This window comes from Elaeis guineensis, chromosome 13, assembly GCF_000442705.2.
Source record: "Elaeis guineensis isolate ETL-2024a chromosome 13, EG11, whole genome shotgun sequence".
Lineage (NCBI taxonomy): Eukaryota > Viridiplantae > Streptophyta > Magnoliopsida > Arecales > Arecaceae > Elaeis > Elaeis guineensis.
Window position 1 is genome coordinate 44364495 of NC_026005.2, and position 15042 is coordinate 44379536.

At 36.1% G+C, this 15042-nt stretch overlaps 1 pseudogene; it reads left to right on the top strand.

Annotated features, from left to right (window-relative positions):
• The first annotated feature begins 10392 nt into the window (after window positions 1-10392).
• On the top strand, window positions 10393-12844 carry LOC140853125 (uncharacterized; annotated as a pseudogene).
• Window positions 12845-15042: the final 2198 nt, after the last annotated feature.

Here is a 15042-nt window from a genome sequence, read left to right on the forward strand (position 1 = left end):
AAGATTTGAGGATATCCAGCCTATGTCAAAAGATAGATGGCTGATAAATTAGAGGATAGATCTGTAATAGCTCATTTTATACGGTATCTAAAAAATTTATGGGATACTACTTTTACTTTCCACAAGATCACAATGTGATTGTGAGTCAGAACGTCATATTTCTAAAAAAATAGTTTATCTAGGATGGTGGCAATGGGTGGTTAGTTATGCTCGAAGAGAAGGTCTCTGAAGAGCAAAGAGCTATAAATCCTCAGGAACTCATTATTCATAAGCCAGTAGTTGACGTTCCTTTACCACCTTGTAGATCTAGCAAGATCTTTCGACCTCCTGAAAGGTACATGGGTATGCTTACAGAGGAAGTAAAAAAAATATTTCTTATGGAAGATAGGGTTATGGTGATGATCCTAATACCTTTGACAAGGTGATGTCTGACATTGATTCTAAGAAATAGTTAGATGTGATGAAGTCAAAAATTAACTCGATGCACTCGAACCAAGTATGGATCTTTATGGATCCACCTGAGGGTATTGTACCCATTATGTATAAATAGATCTACAAAAAAAAAATAGATACCAATGATAAGGTAGAGATCTATAAAGCTAGGCTTGTGGCAAAAGGTTACAGTCAGCACGAGGGCATTGACTATCAAGAAACCTTTCTGTCCGTAGCCATGCTGAAATCTATCTACACTCTGCTTGCTATTGCAGCTTATTATGATTATGAAATCTAGTAGATGAATGTAAAAATTACTTTTCTAAATAGATATCGTGAGAAAGATATCTATATGGAACAGCTTTTGGGTTTCAGATCTGGTGATGGTAATCACAGAGTCTCCAAGCTACAAAGGTCCATATATGGATTAAAACAAGCTTCTCAAAGTTGAAACCATCATTTTGATGAAGCGATCAAATCGTTTGATTTCATCAAAAATAAAGAGAAACTATGTGTATACAAAAAGATCAGTGGGAGTGCAATAACATTTCTCGTATTGTACGTGGATGATATTGTTCTCATTGAAAATGATATTCCCATGTCGATCATAGTCAAAAGATGGTTGTCCAAGAAATTCTCTATGAAAGATCTACGGGAAGCATCCTATATTTTCAGAATAAAGGTCTGTAAGGATAGACCTAAACGGATGCTAGGTCTGTCACAAAAGCTATATATAGAGAAGGTGCTGAAGAGGTTCAACATGAAAAACTCTAAAAGAAGATTTTTGCCTCTTAGGCATAGTATTAATCTTTTCAAGATGATGTGTCCGACCACATCTGAGGAAGTTCAGCATATGAGTAGGATTCCTTATGCCTCAGCCATAGGAAGCCTCATGATGTCATACTGCGTACTCGACCTAATATAGTCTTTACTGTGAGTGTCACGAGTAGGTATCAGTCGAATTCAGATGAAGAGCACTGGATAGTTGTGAAGAACATCCTTAAGTACTTAAGAAGGACTAAGAATTTATTTTTGATCTTTGGAGGAGGTTCTGAGTTGCGAGTCGAAGGGTATACTGATTCAAACTTCATGTCTGATCCTGATGATAAAAAGTCTACGTCAGGATATGTGTTCATTTACAATAGTGGCACAATCAGCTAAAAGAGTTCTAAGTAATCCATCATAGCGGATTTGACCACAGAGGCTAAATATGTCGCTACTTCAGATGCTGCAAAGGAAAGCTTCTGGTTCAAGAAGTTCATCACGAAACTTGAGGTTATGATATCGGATGCCATACCACTTTACTGTGACAACAATGGAGCCATAGCACTTGCTAAAGAGCCGAAGTCTCATTAGAAATCAAAGCACATCGAGCGACGGTATCATATCATACACGACTACCTCAAAAAAAATTATCGAGGTGCGAAGAGTAGACTCCACGGACAACGTGGCAGATCGCTGACAAAACAATTGAGCTAGCTGAAAATGAAAGTCCATCTTGAGAAGATGGGACTTAGATTAGTGGCCAATTGGTTTTAGTCCAAGTGGGAGATTGTTAGATGTATGTCCTAGAAGTCAATATGACTGACACATTATAATAAATCTAAGACACAATTTTATACTTAATATATTGATTTGATTAATAAAAAGATAAGTTTATTTTTTATTTAAATGTGATGTGTTCTTGAATCATCCATGGAATTAACTTTTGATACATATTCTCAAAGAGTTGAGAATTAGAGATATGTATTTAATTCCTAAATACTCCCGATCAGAGTATCAATATGAGGACGATGATTGATCCAGATAGACTGGTGCACAGATCGCTTTCTATGGGATAGATGAGTCTCTGATCTACAGTGTAGAGATACTAGACGATGAGTGTGGGTAGTTATTAGAGAATAACTAGTACTGAACGTGACCATATGAGAGATCACTTGGATTTCTATTCGATCGTCAGTGATTGTCTCAATGCTATAGTTGTGTGAATGATCCTTTGACCTGAGATGGTACTACTGCTTGCAGTAAGATTGTTGAAGTTTGACTGACACAAAAATATGGATCTCAATGAGCTCTTATAGTGAATGTTGGTGATAGTTGATCCACTGTAGAAGTAGGATGTGCATCAAGATGGAATTTATCGACTTTGATATAGAGGAGTAGTCCTATGAAATTTGAAAAGCTAAGTTTGAGAGTCTGTGGCCACAGCAGTGTGATTGATGGAAAAGAGTTTCCATAGAAATCATAATTGAACTTGAGCTGATCGAATCTATCATATGACTAATGTTGAGGTTTGATGATTTATCCATGACTTGTCATCTAATCAGGACTCATGATAGAGAAACTGAATCACATGTTAACTACACCTTGAGGTTCATTTTTGATTCTACTGGATTGTCACTACATACTGCTAGGTGTCAATGGTGGATTGTGAGAGCTCACTAGGATTGTTCTGGATCGATAATCCTTGATGAGTTAGAGTGAAATTGTTCTGATCTATTGAAAAGAGTTTGAATGATACTTTGATAGAGATCATTGTATATTTCACTACCAGATAGAATTAAACTTATGAGGTCACACAATAAAGAGATTAGGCTTGGAATTAGCAATTGAACTTACAAAGTGTCAATTGGGTTTAGAAAAACTCGATTGAGTTCAAGGTAACCTTGCCAGCACATGGTTGGATCTAATTTTTTCTTTACGTTTGGATTTTTTATTTGATAAAAAAATTTAAATTTAATTATCTATTAATAATCTAAATGAATTAGATTTATTAGACTCCAATTGTTGGGTGTCTAAAGTTTTGGATCAATTGAATTAAGGGTGCAAGTCCTTAATTAATATTCCTTGATAGTTTAGTTGGGGCGCCACCTTGATTGGATCAAATTAGGCATGTCCCATCTTTAGAGGGCGTGTAGACCTTTTATAGAGCGTCCCTTAGGTGCACTTTGGGGTGTGTTTATGTGGGTGCAAGGGCTCCAAGAGTTGGTGCCTAAAAGGATTCCTAAAGAAAGTTGAATAACTTAAGTTATTAGGAAACCTAATGCAAGTAGGACTTGTATTATGAGATTGAATAGGATTCAATCCTTATTTCTATTTAAAGGAACCTCCTCTAAGGTCTCTAGGCATCCAAACCAGCAGTCCACACGCCACAAAGGAACCCTCCATGCCCTCTCTTCTCCTCCCCTCTCTTCTCCCTTGGGCATCCCACACACCCCTCCTTTGGGTGTCCCACCTCTCCACGCCCACAAGGGCCTTGGGCATCCACCTCCTTTGCTAGTTTCTAGTCCCTGGTAGCAGCATAAATTAAGGAGGGAAAGACTAGAGAAGAAAAGAAGAAGAAGATCAAGAAAAGAGATCAAAGAGTTGATTACGATCTAGGCTTCGTTTATATTCACAGACTGAATTTTCTTAGAGAAAAAAATTCAATCTTAAGAGGACTATTCCAAGTTGATCCTAGGTGGATATCCGTAGAGGCTGGATACTTGCACGGCTAAAAGAGAGTCTTTTATCTTTCAGATCCAGATTTGAAGAAAAAATTATGAAACAGATATGTGATTCAATCATATGTTAAATTTCAACATATGTACAATTTCAGCATATGAAGTAGATTCTTGTGATTTATAGTTTTATACATGCATGATATAGATTAAAAATATTTTAATCTACTATTCCACTGTAATATTTAGAAAATAAAATTTTGAAATACACATGCATTTCCCAACATACGAATTCCAACAATATCCTATTGTAAGGTCAGCTAAAAATATTCTTGTTAAATTACTTTGTAAGCTAATAACTTGCCCCTAAAGTGATTACTACAAATTTTTTTGTGGACTTCCTGAAGCACATAAATCTATCTCAATTAGCCATAGACACTGAAGCAGAAGCAGTGAGAATGACTTTTTGTAAACCTTCCCTTCTAAATAGACATACTTAGAGGCTTGATGCTTGATCCCCAAAGTCTCAACAAGGTTGGTCGGCAAAATATCATCGAGGAGGTACTAATCAAAGGATCCATCTAGCTTAGTTTGTGGCCGACTTACAGGACAGTTGCTTCTTCCTTGATTCTTGGCTTTTGTAGATGTTCATTAAAGACTCATCTATTGAGATCAGGGTATCCCAAGCTGGCAAAGTGAAACAATGCATCTGCTTAAGCATTCTTTGATGTTAGTATCTGTTGCACCTTTAGATTCTAAAAAGTCATCGAGAGCTCGAGCTTTTGCAAGTATCGAGCCATCTTCGATCCTCAGGCCTCATATTCTCCTCGAATTTGTCTGACGACAAGCTGTGAGTTGGTGAAGCCCTTAGATCTTTTATCCTGAGCTCTTTGACAGTGCTGAGGTCTGTAATCAATGCTTCATATTTGGCCTCATTATTAGAGATGCCGAAGTCGAATCGAAGTGCATACTCTATCTAGCTCCTTTAAGACTTGCAAGAATGAGCTTAGCTTCACATTCTTGAGAATTTGAGGCTCTATCTACATAAAGGATCAAACAAGGAGGTTCTATCTTCTTAGATAGTACCAAAGTCAATTTCTTATCCGATATAGTACATTCCATGAGAAAATCGATCAGAACCTAAGCTTTCATTGCTAGTCGAGGATGATAGTAGACATTGTATTCCCCGAGCTCATTTGTCCATTTCACCATCTGTCTAGAGATGTCGAGCCTTTGAAGAATTTTCTTTAGGGGCTAATCTGTCAAGATGATCATCGAATGGGCTTAAAAATATGGTTGGAGCTACTGTGCAGTGGTAATGAACACATAGATCATCTTTTCAGATTTTGAGTATCCATTTTTGCATCCTAGAGGAGCCTACTGGTGTAGTAAATAGGCCTTTGGATACCAACATCCTCTCAGACGAGCACCAAACTAGCAATAGTAGGTGAGACCAATAAATATAAGTTCTCACTTGTCATTAGCTTGTAGAGTAGCAAGGGTGATCCGAGGTATTGCTTGAGCTCTTTGAATGTAGCTCGACATTCCTTTGACCACTCGAAGCCCTTAATGGGAGGCACTTCTTGGTTGATCTCAAAATAAATCGACTGAGGGCAGCAACACAACCCGCCAGTTGTTGCACATCCTTCTTCATGCTCGGGTGCTTCATCTCCACTAATGCTTAGATTTTCTTTAAGTTTGCTTCGATATCGCATTAAGTAACCATGAACCCTAGAAACCTACCCAAGATCATATTGAAGGCATATTTATTTGGGTTGAGCTTTATTTGGTCGCATTGCAGCTTATTGAATGCTTTCTCTAGGTCGACGATCTGTCAATCAACCTCGTGCCCTTGACCAACATGTCGTCGATGTAGAGTTTCATATTGCACCCAATCTGATATTTAAACATATTGTTGACGAGGTGTTGGTATGTGGCTCCTACATTTTTTAATCCAAAAGACATCATGTTATAACAGCACAAACCTTTATAGGTTATGAATGCAATCTTCTCCTTTTCCTCGGGTGCCATTCGAATCTGGTTGTAACTTGAGGTGTCTATGAAGCTTAAGAGTTTGTGTTCTAAGGTGGCATCCACGAGCTGATTGATCCTTGGGAGGGAGAAGCTATCATTGGATATATTTTATTGCGGTCGATATAATTGATGTAGATTCTTTATTTACCATTCACCTTCTTCACAATGATGATGTTGGCAATCCATTCCAAATAATGGGCTTCTTGGATAAATCCTGCTATTTAGAATTCATTGACTTCCTTCTCAATTGGCCATTGTCACTCTAGGACAAAGCTCCTCTTCTTCTGTCATAGTGGGCGATGGTTCTAATCCACATTCAACCAATGAACAATGATGTCAGAAGGTATACCTGACATATCAGATGCTGACCAAATGAAGATGTCTTTATTGGCCTATAGAAACATCATCAACCAATCTTGAAAGTTCGATGTCAGCTGCACTCTGAGCTGAATTATTTTGCTTGGATCATCCCCAAATGGAATTGCAGCAAATTGCTTGGCTGGCTAACCTCATGCTTCTTTTGTCTTCTCTGTGTGGTCTCCAATCGATAGGATTTCCACTGGTCACTTCTCCTTTATTATTGTCAAAAAATACTGATGAGCAAGCACTTGGTCACCTTGGACTTTCGCAATCCCGTTCCTAGTTAGAAACCTCACAAGCAAGTGATATATGGAGACTATAGCTCACAAGGCATTTAATTTAGGGTATCTGAGATCGCATTGTAAGCGATGGGGATCCGAACAATAAGGAATGCGAGTTGCATGGTCTTGCTCTGAGGCTCCTACCAGATGGTCATAAGTAAGGTTATCTCTCCTTCTAGAATTGCTGAGTCTCTAGAGAATCCGAACAGGGGAGTACTAACTTTTCTAAGTTGGTTACTAGGCAATTTCATTCTTTGGAAGGCATCATAAAACAACACGTCAGCCAAGCTTTCATTATTAATAAATTTTTTTTTATATTATAATTTGCTATTGTTATAGATACGGCGACAACATCATCACGAGGAGTTTATACTCCTTGGAGATCATCATCGAAAAAAGAAACAACATCCCCTGTGCATTGTCTCTTCACCCCCTCTGCTTAGTTTTCTGCCCCCTACCGCCTACAAAGCCAGAGATCATATTGATGATACTAGCTATTGGTTGATCATTGTTGTTCTCTTTGTTGAGTTGGTGCCAAGGTAGCTCTTCGAGTGCTTGATCCTGTCACTTCCGAACATACTTATCGAGGTAGCCTCTTCAAATTAAGACATCAATCTCATCCTTGAGCTAAAAGCATTCCTCGATACTGCAATCATGGTCATGATGGAAGTAATAGTACTTTCTCTTACTCTTTAGCAGTGGAGCCTTCACCAGTTGAGGCTGATGAAGATACCCTTGGTCCTTAATTTTTCATCAGAATTTGGGCCTAAGGAGTAGACATGAGGGTGTAATTGTTGAATTGTTGAGGTGGGCTCCTTGACCTGGAGTTCTTTGGTGGTTGGGAGGACTCTCCTTCCATCCAGGCCATGCAAGGTTCCTTCCAACCCCACTTTTTGCTGGGATCTTTTTCTCCTCAACCTACTTCATGCAATCTGGGCTTCTTTTACATATGCATGCTTCTAAGCTTGCACCAGCAGGTCAGCATAGTTCCTTGAAAATATTTTATCGAGGGAGAAGATGAGGTAATTATTCTATAGTCCTCACTTGAGCACCGACATTACCATTGATGCATCAAAATTATGTATTTCAAGCATGGTGACATTGAAGCACACCACATAGCTATGCAGTAACTCACCATCATCTTGCTGGATTGAGAAGAGGCTATCAATGTTCTTCGGCTGAGCTTGATTGTTGCCAAAGTAAATGACGAATAGCCTTTTGAACTATTCGAACAAATGCATGAACTATGGCTAGAATCTTGAATACCACATTTGCATTGATTTCTTGAGGATGGCATGAAAAGTGAGGAAAAGAAGGGCATCTGAAGTACCTTGGAGCATCATGAGGGCCTTGTAGCCCTTCAAGCGGTCGAGGTGGTCTGAAGAGCCATCGTATGGATCTATCTAAGGCATCTTGAATTAGTTTGGAATTCATTCCCTCAAAATGGCATAGGAAAAGGAAAGCTGAGAGTTGAAGCTAAGGTCATCATCATTCTTCTATCTCCTGCTTTGGATCTCACTAAGATGGCTCTCAAATTCTTGAATTTTTGCTTGAGATCTTCTTGATGAGACCTTTTGGGCCATGGGAAATAATCCACAGTCAAGTCTCCACTAAAGGAGGTGGGAGATCACTATCATCAGTCTTTCTTCCTTTGGCTCCAATGAGAAGGTGATCAATGGAGAGCAGGAGTGGGAGCATGGTGAAGGATTCATCGGGGGCTTGATTCTGGGCTCCTTGGGTGAGACCGATAGCTATATCAAGAAGGAGCCACCTGTGGATTTGGTTTCTAAGACTACTGCCACTCCGTCTTTTGCTGGAGCTACTACATGATGTTGGTCAATGTCTAGATCTATTGGACCAAGGCATCAAACTACTGTGCATCTATCGAGACAAGGGGTTATGCAGCAACAGACATTCGGGTAGTGCCACCTTGGATACAGTAAGAGGATTGCCGGCATGAGATGGCAAAGTTATGCACTCTTATTCTTGTTATATTCTCTTTCCTCTTTGAATAGAGTTAGGCCTTTCCTCTAGTGCCAAACTATTGCAATAAGACTCCAGTCTGAGATGTAGTTGAGGTCGAACTCCTTTTGACTCAGGAGCTCGGTTTCAACCCAAGGACTGGAGCACCAAGGATAACCTGCAGGGTAAGTCTACTCTCATCGAAAATTTTTTAGCAGGAGACTCTCCGATGCTTAAGTCAGTTGAAAATTGAGAATAGTAAAGAAAAGAGAGAGGGAGAGCAAGAGAGTGGGTGGTTCTTTCTCTAGAGCAGAATTTATCTAGAGGGTCCCTTGTTACCTCTTTATAGAGAAGGAGCGGTAGACTATTATGCTTGAATCTGGTAGGCCGTTAGGCCCTAGTTCTCTAGGTTGTTAGGCCTTGATCTGATAGGCTATTAGGATAAGAGATCTACCTACTATCCTGCAAATCAGGGTTGTTAGTCATAGATGTCAGTTGTTAGTTTTATTCACATTCTAGAAGTTGTTGGGAGATTCCAACGAATCACCCTCATGGCTAAATAGGCTGGTAGCTTAATATTGGTACAGAGCTAGAGTTCCACCCTTGATGTATCAGTACTCATGCCCAAGATTTTAGGATATTTTTTATCTTCCCCTATATCAGTCATGGGACCTCATCTCTTGTCGTCAGTGTGATCCCAATCCTGAGATCAGTAAATGTCCGAGCCAATGGTCGGACAAAAGTCGATGATATAAAGTCATGACTCCAACTTAATTTCTTGGATTTCTCTCTCCGACATCCAAGGTGATGATTATGTTGAATTGTTGCTGAGTGCTCGATCATGATCGAGGAGAGGAAGGTCAGTTCAAATGGTAGATAATTTCCATAATAGTTATAATAATAGATAAATCTAACAACACACTAATTAAACATATTATATCTTATAGCTATAGGGAAGTCTATGGGCTGAAAATTACCAGAAGTTGTAAGAAGTTGAATAATTTCATACATGAAAACATGCCACACTTTAAAATTTAAACTCCATGAACTTGTATATCATCCAACCTTCACCTTCTAAATAGACTCCTAACTTTCTTAGGTTTCGTATGGGCTTGGATTTTCCCTATGATTTTTTCTATGACACTTATAGATAACTTTTATTTGTTTTATATCTCTCCCAATACATTTTTGTGCTACAGTATCTTTTCTTAACAAGAGAACCCAGTTTCCACTTCTACTTTAGCATGCTCTCATCTATCGAAGGGTTCTCCATCCAAAGCTTAATTTTTATGGGTATTTAATTACCAATCCTCCGATTGACACCACTCTAACAAAAACTCTCTATTAATCAAAACTATAATTTTTGGTCTCTATTTAGCGTAACACATCAGTTTTGGCACAAGATGACTTTAAAAAATGCCAAAAGTATCCTTTCATGTCTATTTTACAAAACGATCCTGATTCCATACTTTACAATACATTCCTCTATTTTTTTTAGAAAAAATAGTAGAAGGCCATTTTTTGAGGGATTTCTTGTCCATCCTCGCCCTTCCAAATTTGACAAAACTCAAGTCTAAATATTTTGATATGGATATTCACTTTTTGAGGGATTTTCTATCTATTATGACCTTCTCAAATTGCTTCAAATGCAAGTTAGGTTTTGAGGGTTTTTCTGCTCATTTTGGCCTTTCCAAATTTTATTATTCTCATATCAAAATATTCTGATACAAACATCAGGTTTTAAGGAATTTTATTCTGGTTTTTCAGATATTTTATTCTTCATTATTGTCGAAAAGATTTAAAGGAGCTCATCTAGCATTTTAAACAACCTCATCTAGCTTTCTAATAGTCATGGATTCTAAAAACATCAAAATCTAGTTTTCATGACTATATGCTCTTATGGTAGTGAGGGCCATGTTATTTTAATTTCATAAGACTCAGCCCTCGATTACATTGTCAATAAAATAGTAGAGAGATGGAAGCATCTATCCCCTGCAATGATAGAAATCAAATTCTATATTGCTAGCAATTCAAGAATGCTTGTTAAGCTCATAGTGGATAAGGATGTTAGGAATATATATAAAATATATTTGAAGTTAAAAGCTACGATAATTAAGATGGTTGTATCTCATTGTGTATCCTCGATTGAATCTCCTCAAGTAGTAATCAATATGAGATAATGCAAAATTTAATTGCAAGTTATATATCTATTTTTATTTTTAATTAGTTATTTTGCACATTTATATGTAGTTGTAGCATGAATATAGTACTTATGATGTATGTAATAGTTCAAAATTGATTGATAATATAATGAAAGAATAATCCTCTTATATTGTAGAGATAGCCATCCAATCCATAATGCTGCACATACAAGTTGTTGTAAAAATGAACAAATAGTTGATTCATCTCGCTTATCATCATTTGCTAGCACGAGTAATTTTATTTGAGTTGTCAAAGAAACAAGAGCTATGATTAAAGATGAACCAAGTCAAAAAAATATGTTGGATGCTTGGAAGAGCTGCATAGAGGGTGTAGGTTAAGAATTTAAGGATGTTGAAAATCTTCATGCTGCAATTTGCAAGTTTTGCATTGCAAATTGTAGGAATTTTGTGTTTGTCAAGAATCATTGTGTGCGTGTGACCATCGAGTATGCATATAATAGATGTGGATGGAATATTCATACTTCTCACCTTCGGAATTAAGATAGGTTTGCAATTAAAACCATGAACAACGAACATACATGCAGAGTAGGGTTGCAAAACCGATAGCATCCCAAGGCTTCAAAACATTGGATTTCAAATATTGTCAAGGAAAAACTTCAAGATATGCCTTTATATAGGCTGATTGATATTATAAAAGATATTCATCATGAATATGGTGTGGAATTGCCATATCATCAAGCATGGCATGAAAAAGAGGTTGCTATCAAGGAGATCTATGGAGAGAGGTCAATATCTTATGAAAGGATATGGTGGTATTGTGATGCCATTCTTTAGACTAACTCCGACAGTATAGCGATGTATGAAATCATTAAAGATCGATTTAGATGGCTATTCATTTCATTTAAAGCCTCAATCAATAGTTTCATAAGAGGTTGTAGACCTCTGATATTCATGGTGCAACATTTGTTAAGCATAAGGATGGAGGAGTTTTACTTGGTGCTACAGGCAAAGATGTGAATAATGATATATTCTTCATTACATATGCTATTGTTTATATAAAAATGATGATAATTGGGATTGATTTTTATTGAATATTGAAAGAAGTCTTAGAGTCTTGTGTTGACTATCATGGGCATCATTTTACTATTATGATAGATAGACATCAGAGACTTATAAAAGTAGTGCCGAAATATTTTATTGATAGCTATTACTCATATTGCATTCACCATGTCAAAGATAATTATAAAAATTAGGTATGCATCATATTCTTCTAAATTTTTAAGTTACATCTTCAAAATATCTGATTTTATTAAGTCGTTGCTATCTTTTCATTATTGTACATGTAGGTGCTTGTCCATTATTGTGTAGCTGAAAGGAAGAGATTGGTTGATTTATTAAATACTACTGCATATATTCCAAACCTGAATATTTTTCAAAAACTAATCAACAAACTTATAGTAGCAACTCCAAGAACAAGTTACTTTATGATGCATGCAAAGTCGGAGCACTGGACAAATGCAGTCTTTCCAGGTCCGCGTTGGGGTATCATTACATCTAATGTGGCAGAGTGTTTCAACATTTCAATTCTGAAGGCTCAGTATCTTTCTATTCCTGAGATGGTTGACCATATAAGACTCCAAATTATAAAATTGATGTACGATCGATAGATTCGAGGTTACAATATGTAAACCCATCTTTGCCCCGATCCGAAAAAGGTGTTGCAGAAAATATAGAAGAAGGTCAAAAGTTATCCATCTTTACATCGAGCATCATGATTTACAATGTAAAGGATATAAAGTACTTATGTAAGGTTGACCTATAGGAATGCACTTGCTCTTGTAGCGAATGGCGAATCTTTTGGATGCCATGTAAGCATGCATGTGCATGCATTGAGATGGCTGATAGATCTTTGTATCACTCCACTGATAATTATTTTGAGGCCGATATATATAGAGCAGCATATGCAGAATCTATCAACCCAATTTTAGATATTGAGATGACCCAGAGTGTCTCAGACGAGATACATATTTTACCTCCTATCACCAAGACTCATCCTGGCAGGCCTAGGAAGAAGAGAAGAGCTTCATAGGTGGATTCATCAAGAATTCTGAAAAATGGATGATGTGGGAAAGAAGCACACAATAGAAAAACTTGTAATGAGATTATTGAGTAACTATTTTGGAATGCAGTTGTGTTGTGAGAAAAGGCATTTTGGAAACTTGCATTTTGTTATGAACTTATATTTTGGGAACTTGCATTTTATTGAGCAAAGACATTCTGAAATACATTTGGAAACTTGCAACTGTACACACTTAAATGGCTGAAATATATAGTTAAATAGATACTATACACAGTAAAATAAACTCTGTACATAATTAAATTAACATGATATATAGTTAAATGAATACTGTACACAATTAAATTAACATAATATACAGTTAAATGAATACTGCACACAGATGGAATGGAGAGTTGAATGCACTTTGGAGAGGTGGTCAACTCATTTCGCTCATTATTACACAAAAAATGAGCTAGAAAACTAGCTGTTATGCATATTTTCATCTCAAAGATCGACCTATGCACAAGGGTCATCCTATGGGTCGGCCCCTATGATAGAACAAAAACAACAACTTTCTATCTTTGGCTTGCGGCACAGCAGGGGTCAACCCATGGGTTGCCCCCTTTTGTGTGCCAGCCCAAAAACAGCGTGCCAGTACCCCTTTTCTAAAAGGGTCGACGTAGGGGCCGTCCTATTTTACCCAGATAGATTTCTCTCCAAAATTTTAGCTTTCGAAACTTCTGTAATTACCTCCACATATTTTGAAGTCTTCTTTAATGCTCTTGAGGCTTTCGAAAAATATTATCTTGATCTCCAACTTGATGAAATTATAACTTTGGCCTTCTCCAAGCATTTTTATCAATTCAAAAATTCTTGAATATCTTGAAATAACAAGGTATCTATAACAAAAAATGTATTGATTCTTCCAAACATATATTGATTCTTTCAAATATGATACACAATTAAATAAATTCTATACACAATTAAATTAACATCGTACATAGTTAATTTAACACTGTACACAGTTAAATGAACTCTGCACACAGTTAAATTAATATTGTACATAGTTAAATAAATTTTGCACATAGTAAAATTAATATTATATACAATTAAATTAACATAATATATAGTTAATTTAATATGATATACAGTTAACTAAATATGATGCACAGTTAATTTAATATGATATACAGTTAACTAAATATGATACACAGTTAAATTAATATAGTATACAGTTAAATTAATATGACACATAGTTTAATTACTATGGTACTTAGTTATTTTTGAAAAAGAGTTATTGGCATGCTATGTTTGGCTTGGAATACTATAAGGGTTAAAGAGAATGCAACCTGACTGAAACTAAACCCTATCTTAAACTAGTTCCCCTGAGAATGCAACCTAAGATCCCTTCTTTGTTATGTATCTCCTTTTATTATGGATGGTATATATAACTAAATGCAAGAAATAAGTTTTTTACAATGAAAACCTAAGATTTCGGGAGAGTTTCCGATGAGTATCAGCAGAGTATCATGGGAAGAGTAGTAGTAGCAGCAGGAGAAAGCAGCCAAGTGATTCACATCCTTGCAAGATTTTCATCATGAAATATCATTAATATAGTATATAGTTAAATTAACATAATATACAGTTAAATGAATCATATACACAGTTAAATTAACATCGTATAGTATCAATAAAGTATCATGGGAAGAGTAGTAGTAGCAGTAGAAGAAAGCAGCCAAGTGATTTACATCCTTGCATAATTTTCATCATGAAATATCATTAACATGGTATACAGTTAAATTAACATGATACACAGTTAAATAAATTCTATACATAATTAAATTAACATTATATACAGTTAATTTAACACTACACACAATTAAGTGAACCTTGCATACAGTTAAATGAACTCTGCATATAGTTAAACTAACATAGTACACAATTAATTTAACATGATACACAGTTAACCAAACTTGATACATAGTTAAATTAACATGGTATACAGCTAAATTAATCCTATACACAGTTAAATTAACATCATATATAGTTAATTTAATATTGTACATAGTTAAATGAACTCCACACACAGTTAAATTAATACTACATATAGTCAAATTAAGATGGTATATAGTTAATTTAATATGATATGTAGTTAACTAATTATGGTATATAATTAAATTAATCCTATGCGTAGTTAAATTAACATCATATATAGTTAATTTAATATGATATACAGTTAAATAAATTTTATATATAGTTAAATTAATACTGCATATAATTAAATTAATATGGTACATAGTTAATTTAATATA